This window comes from Hipposideros armiger, unplaced genomic scaffold (assembly GCF_001890085.2).
Source record: "Hipposideros armiger isolate ML-2016 unplaced genomic scaffold, ASM189008v1 scaffold_331, whole genome shotgun sequence".
NCBI lineage: Eukaryota > Metazoa > Chordata > Mammalia > Chiroptera > Hipposideridae > Hipposideros > Hipposideros armiger.
Window position 1 is genome coordinate 993,731 of NW_017731681.1, and position 6,362 is coordinate 1,000,092.

A 6,362-nucleotide genomic window follows, 5' to 3' on the forward strand; every position below is an offset into this window, starting at 1 on the left:
GGGGTGAGGGGCATCCTCACTTCTCCCTGCCCCCCATACGCTCTAGCCTCAGCCTGGGGACAGACCGTACTGTAGGTTATTGGAAGCTCCAGCCCCCCTCAGCCCACTTCCCCCAGGGAGGGGGGCATTTCTATGGTCAGGGCGTGTGACAGTGATGGACAGAGGGACTGAAGTACAGAAGAGGAAAGGCAACAGGGGACAGTCCTCCATGGGGAGGACCCAGGTTCTGAAGAGTGCCTCCGGGATGCTGGCTGCTCCCCACCCATCCATGGCCCGGGCCCCTCCGGCCCCTCTGCTTGCTACCAGTTGCTGCTGGTGGGAAGGCAGGGGTAGTCCCAGGACCCCACTCTCCATGCAGCCTCTTCCAGTTGTCCCCATCGGGATGCCTACCTGGGCCCGTCTTGGGACCAAGCCAGGGGCAGGTAGGAGCGCACTGCCCCTGCTGGGCCAAGCTGGGCCAGAGGGGCTGGCTGTCCTCCTTCTCCGTGGTGGCGGGCCGGGAGGGGGCCTGGTGCCCAAGCTGGGGGCTCTGTCCTCTTGGGTTCCCTCCACCGCTGCTCTGGAAGGCAGCAGCGCCAGAACTGCAGAAGCCAGCTCCCCGCCCCCCACCGCTGCCTCCTCCCCCTCCCTCCTCCCGACCTGCCTCCTGCTCCAGCCACCCACCTCCTTCTGCTCGTTTCTATGGCAACTGGGCAATGCTCGCACAGACAGCCTCCTTCCCATGTACACCAGGGGACGCCCGCCTTCTACACGGTGCCTGCATCAACACTGGCGGGGGCATGCACGCTTCACCTTCACGGAGACGCTGTTGGACACGCAGGCTCACACGGCCACTCTGGACTGGGGGTTAGAGGGGGGGCCCTGCTCTAGCCTCTTTCCTCTCGTCTCCTGAAGACCCTGCCTCCAGACATCCCTATGAGGCACTGCAAGCTGCACCTTTCCGTGCACTCCCCTCGGGTCCTTGAAATCTGTCTGCATGTTGCTCTGTAAATATTTCTATTTGCTTACTCATTCATTAGCCTTCAGTCATCCCTCAGCATTTTATGGCGAGTCTTTTCTGGGTCAGGCTAAGTGAGAGATGCTCATCCACAGCCTCATTCCACAAGATCCCATACCCATTTTACAGGTTGGAAACTGAGGCCCACAGTGATAACAACTTGTCTGAGTATCCAGGGCTCCTGAGCTCAACTGATGGCAGTGAGGCCTTGCGATTCCAGCTCTGGTGCTTCTCCCACAGGCCAGAGCTGTCACACACCCCTCAGAGCAGACACTAGACTCGCACGACACACATGTGTCCATACGCACCAATATGTGTCCATGCACAAGTGCACCCACCACAACACATATACAAACACCCATTACACATATTTGCGCACATGCATTTCCACAAGCCTGTGTATCTACCTACATGCACAGGTAACACACACACATGCATGTATATGACTGTTAACATTAATATCAGCATACACACATCTTTAAAACATAAGTATACACATCTACACGGATCTAGAACATACAACACACAAATCCTTCCTACAGCAAATCCCAGCTGGATAACCCTTACCTCATTAGAAGAGAACAGTGACACAGTGAAAGTGTCCCAACCAGGGGATTAAACAACGAGCCACTTCCCGGGACGGGATCAGACATTAATCTGCCCACTTTGTCTCAGCTCTGCTGCTGAAGGGGACAGGGGTGGCAGTGGGCAGAGGGTCCACCTTCCCCCACTCCCTCTCCCTCATTGTGAAAGTCCTCTGCCTGGTCTGGCCTAGGTCCTACCTAGAGCCCTTTGGCCTGTGGAGCTCACAGATGTCCTCACCCATCTTCCCAATTGCTGTCCAGTCCTGGGACTTGGAGCTATGACAGGATAGAGTAAAACGGGCCCCTCCTCCTCAGAGGGAATTTCGTGACTCAGACAGTCCTGCCACCCCCAGGAGGGACAACATCCAGTGGGGTGGGGGCAGGGTGGGGGAGGAGAGACCAGGTGGGGACAGGGCACAGGACACACTGTGCCCCACAAGATGCCCTGTCTCCAGCCCATCACCACCTCAGAGGACCTCAGGCAGGGGTCACTGCAGCCCCTGGGCCCCAAGACAATTCTCAGGGACCCCACACAGCCCAGAGAGGGCAGGTTCAATTGGAGAGAACCAGAAGCCCACTGAAAATTAAGCAAGAAGTTGCCTGATAATGATAGCGTCTTCCATATTTCATCCCATCAAGACCCCTCTTAATCATCAGACTGATGCCAATTCAATCAGACATGCTATTAATTGTACGAAACAACCTAATATCAAAAATGTCAAACGTGAGGGTAAAAGCCATCTTGGAATAGATGCAACAGGGCATTTCATTCATTCAGTAGATATTTACTAGGTACGCACCTGCGAACTGGTACATGGTTAAGGTCCAGGAATAGGGGCTGTTTTAGATGCTGGGACACAGCTACGGGCCAGAGTCCCCACCTGGGGTGACAAGCTAGTGGATTTACTGAACCCCTGTTCTCCTATGGTGTCAGTGGCTATCACAGCCACCCTGAGGTGAGGCCACAGGACTGACAGGAAACAGGGGCTCAGAGAGACTGAGCAGCTTGGCCAAGGTGACAAAGCCAATAAATGCTTCGTCCTGGAATTGAACCCTCTGCCTGGCAAGTTTTTTCCAATGTTCCACATTGGTTCCATTAAGAAAGATCTGGTTAGGAAACATGGCAACAGCCACCCAGTTTCTAGGAGTTTCAGAGTCGAGTGTACTTCTCATCCTTAGATCAAAGGCAGTACGGGGTCACATGTACTTGAAATGCCAGCCAGGTACTGGGCATGAGTGAGGACACCAAAATGATAGGTGACTTCCAGCCTGGCCTTTCTTGGACCAGAAAGCTGGCATTGGATGTCTCCAAACCTGGAGGTCCTCAGCAGAGGGTCAGGTCGAGGACCAAGCAAGGAGGGTGGGGGTGCCTGGCTCTTGAAAGCAGAGGCCCCCTGGAGAGCGAGGAGATCTCAGCTAGGGGGCAGGGAGGGATTGAGTTCCCAGGAGCTGTAAGCAGAGCCCCCTGCCCACCTGCTGGCCCCCAGCCCCAGATCATCTTTCTCCTAAAGAGCTGGCTCCCTCCAGGGATACCAAAGACAGCTCACCCCACCCACCCCTCTGTCAGCCTGATCCAGCCCCATCTGCTGCCTGGCAGACCCCTAAGTTCTGCCCTCCCACACTCAGACAGGCTCAATGGCAGAAGCTGACCGCTCGGTCACCCCTCCTTCCCCAGCCCAGGAAGCATCCACCCCTACCCCAACTCCACTGTCAGCCTGATCCAGCCCCATCTGCTGTTGGGATGGGCCCCCAGTCACCTGTCTGCAGCCCTCTACTCCCCCACTTACAGGCCCCAGACAGGCCCAGGGACTCCCCACACACACCATGCCCAACCTCAGCCCCTATTCCTGGACCTTAACCATGTTCCAGTTCACAGGTGGGATCAAACTACAAATGAGGAGGGGGTCTCTCCCAGGTCACAGAGCAGCTGCCCTTGTGCCCCCAGGAGAAACCAACCCCTCTGTCACCGCCTCCTTGCCCAACCCAAAAAACATTCACATCCCCCTCTCTCCCCTCCCCAGTTTAGCACAATTATCCCACATGTTCCATGGGCAAATGCAATCAGGGCTCATTAACTGCTGCTTTGCATCTCATTTGCATAATGTCCCCACGACTGTCAAAATGCCAGAATCCTCCCCAAACCCCTGTCCATGACAGGTGGGGCTGGCCAGCAGTGAAGAAATAAAATGGGCAAGGCTCCCCAGGGTCTATATGGGGGCTAAACATGTGGGGACTGCAGGATCAGAGGGAGAAACCCGGAGGCAACTTCAAGTTTCAGCCCTGAACAGCACCCAAAGGAGGTGCAATACCTGCTAAGTCCAGGCACCATGCACAGTATGCACATTACCCACTTGTTTTCCACAATGAGCCATTTTGCAGGTGTGGAAACCGAGGCTCAAATCAGGTAAGACCTCGTTACTCAAAGTCTGGGTCCCACTGGGAGCTGGGAAGACATGCAGCATCTCAGGTCCCACCCCAAACCACCTGAATTCACATCTGCATTGTCACAAGATTCTAGGAGACGAGAATGTGAGGAGAACGAGGTTGAGGGGCTTGCCCTGGGATACACCGCCAGAAGATGACACTGGTGTCGGAACCGAGGTGTGTCTGACCAAATCCCATGCTAGTGTCTTTAATACATTTTTTTTTAAGATTTTTTTTTTGGAATTGGGGGAGGGGAACAGCATTAGGGAATCGGGGAAGGGGAATAGACAATTTGCTGTCCTTTTGTTCTTCAGTCTAGTTGTGGATGATGTCGTTTCATTGGCCCATGTTGGTATTACCATCATGCTCTTCCTGGCTGAAGCTCATGCTGGCTGCCGGCCACTCACGGTAGCTCATGCAGCCCACTGCAGCCCCACTGCAGCCTACGCCGTTGCCGGCCACTCATGGCAGCCCAGCTCCAGGTTGAGCTGCTGTTCAACATCTTAGCTGTAGAGGGCGCAGCGTCACTGGCCCTCATGTGGGATCTGAACTGGGGCCCTGCTGCTCAGAGCTGGCGTCCCAAGCCAACTCTTAACCAATGCGCCACTTGGCCGACCCTGTCTTTAATACATTTAAGAAATATTTCCTGAGTACCTACTATGTGCCTCACTGCTCTAGGCAATGGGCCACAGCAGATAACCAACCATAAGATAACCTCATAAACATTTCATACCAAAGGGGGAAGATATACAACAAATAAACAATAGAAGTTCACATGGTGATCACATATCATGAAAAAGAACGTAGGGTAAAGAGCTAGAGAGGATGAGTTGGGGCCATTTTGGAATCTGTCTTTGAAGAGATGACATTTGAACAAAAATCTAAATAAAGGGGAACATGCCTAAGAACATTTGTAGCAGCTTTGTCCTTTATAGCTCCAAACTGGAAGCAACCTGTCCACAGAAGGATGGATAAACAAATTGTTTGGTGTGTTGCATGTAGGGGTCATTTGCTTTACCACTGTGCAAACTCACCATGTGATTTGTTCACACAGTTGAATATTACAGCAATGAAAAGCATCCAACTACACACAAACACATGGAAAAATCTCAAGACATCTTGTGGAGTAAGAGAAGTCAAACTTAAAAGAATGTACATAGTGGATTCTATTTATGTGAAGTTCAAGAGCAGATAAACCTGGATTTCCGGTTCCTGGGCAAGAGGGAGGTGATGTACTTCTCCCCATTCCTCTGTGAAGCACAGCTAAAATCCTGGACATTGTATGTAAAACAAACCTGTGAAGACTGCAAGGGGAGAGAAGAGGCAGACTGGGGACGTCAGGACACAAGGAACAACACAGCAACGAGTTCTCTGGCTTTTTTTTTTTTTTTTTTGCCCACTATATCCCAGGTTTGTTGCTGGAGAAGTCAGCAACCCAGAAATACCAATGAGTGTGGACAAAGACAGCTCTAAGAAAAGCCTGCTCTCTCTAGCCAAAAGACCAGGAGAGGCACTGTCTAGCAAGACAAATACCTTTAAAACAATAAATGCTATACTCCAGCCAAACACCATGGAAAAAAAACTGCAGCCCGAACCCCACCACCACCCCCATGAGCAGGGGCTGAATGGGGAGCTGAGCCTGGCTGTGACCAGGGCCCCATCCCCCACCACCAGGGTAGTGACAGAGAAAACTGAGTGGGAAGCCAGGACTTTCATCCCCACCTGGTACTAATAAGGCGGCCTCCCCTCCATGGGTTGGTGTCAGAGGAGGCCTAGTCCGAACAGGTCAGCAAAGACTACATTGGGAGCAGTAACAAGGTACCCCTCCCTTCCCAGGCAGGGAGGTATCAATGGAGGGCTTGTGAGAAGCTTGGACTCCCACCCCTGCCCAGTAGGAAGAAGGCACCCTTGTCCCCACAGGGTGTCAACTAAGGTCAAGTAGGGACCCTGAACTTTCACCCCCACCTGGCACCAATAAGGCACAGTGCTGGAGGAGAGCTGCTAAGACAGAAGACTTAAATAAGAGTCCATGTCTCATAACATAATACCCCAATGTCCAGGATTCAAGAAAAAATAATCATCTGTCATACCAAGAACCAGGAAAATTTCAATCTGAATGAGAAAAGGCAAACAACAGATGCCAACACCAAGCTGACACAAATATGGAATTACCTGACAAAGATGTTAAAGCTGCAATCTTAAAAATGTACATTTGTATGCCGGCCGAGTGGCGCGTTGGTTAAGAGCTGACGTGGGATGCCAGAGGGCCCCGGTTCGGATCCCACATACGAGGGCCAGTGACACTGCCCTCCACAGCTAAGATGCTGAACAACAGCTCAACCTGGAGCTGGGCTGCC

The 6,362-nt window shown here is 52.7% G+C and overlaps 1 protein-coding gene across 3 annotated transcripts in view; it reads right to left on the reverse strand.

The window, feature by feature from the left end:
- The window catches only part of PACSIN1 (protein kinase C and casein kinase substrate in neurons 1), a 65,780-nt gene that overhangs the window by 23,775 nt on the left and 35,643 nt on the right, over window positions 1–6,362 (reverse strand). The window contains exon 1 of one of the 3 annotated variants that reach the window (XM_019660874.1): window positions 391–584. The exons of the other annotated variants lie outside the window; for them this stretch is intronic. The gene's annotated coding sequence lies outside the window, so the exon portion shown is untranslated. Of the gene's footprint in view, window positions 1–390; window positions 585–6,362 lie in introns of those variants that run through there. 3 annotated transcript variants of the gene reach the window in all.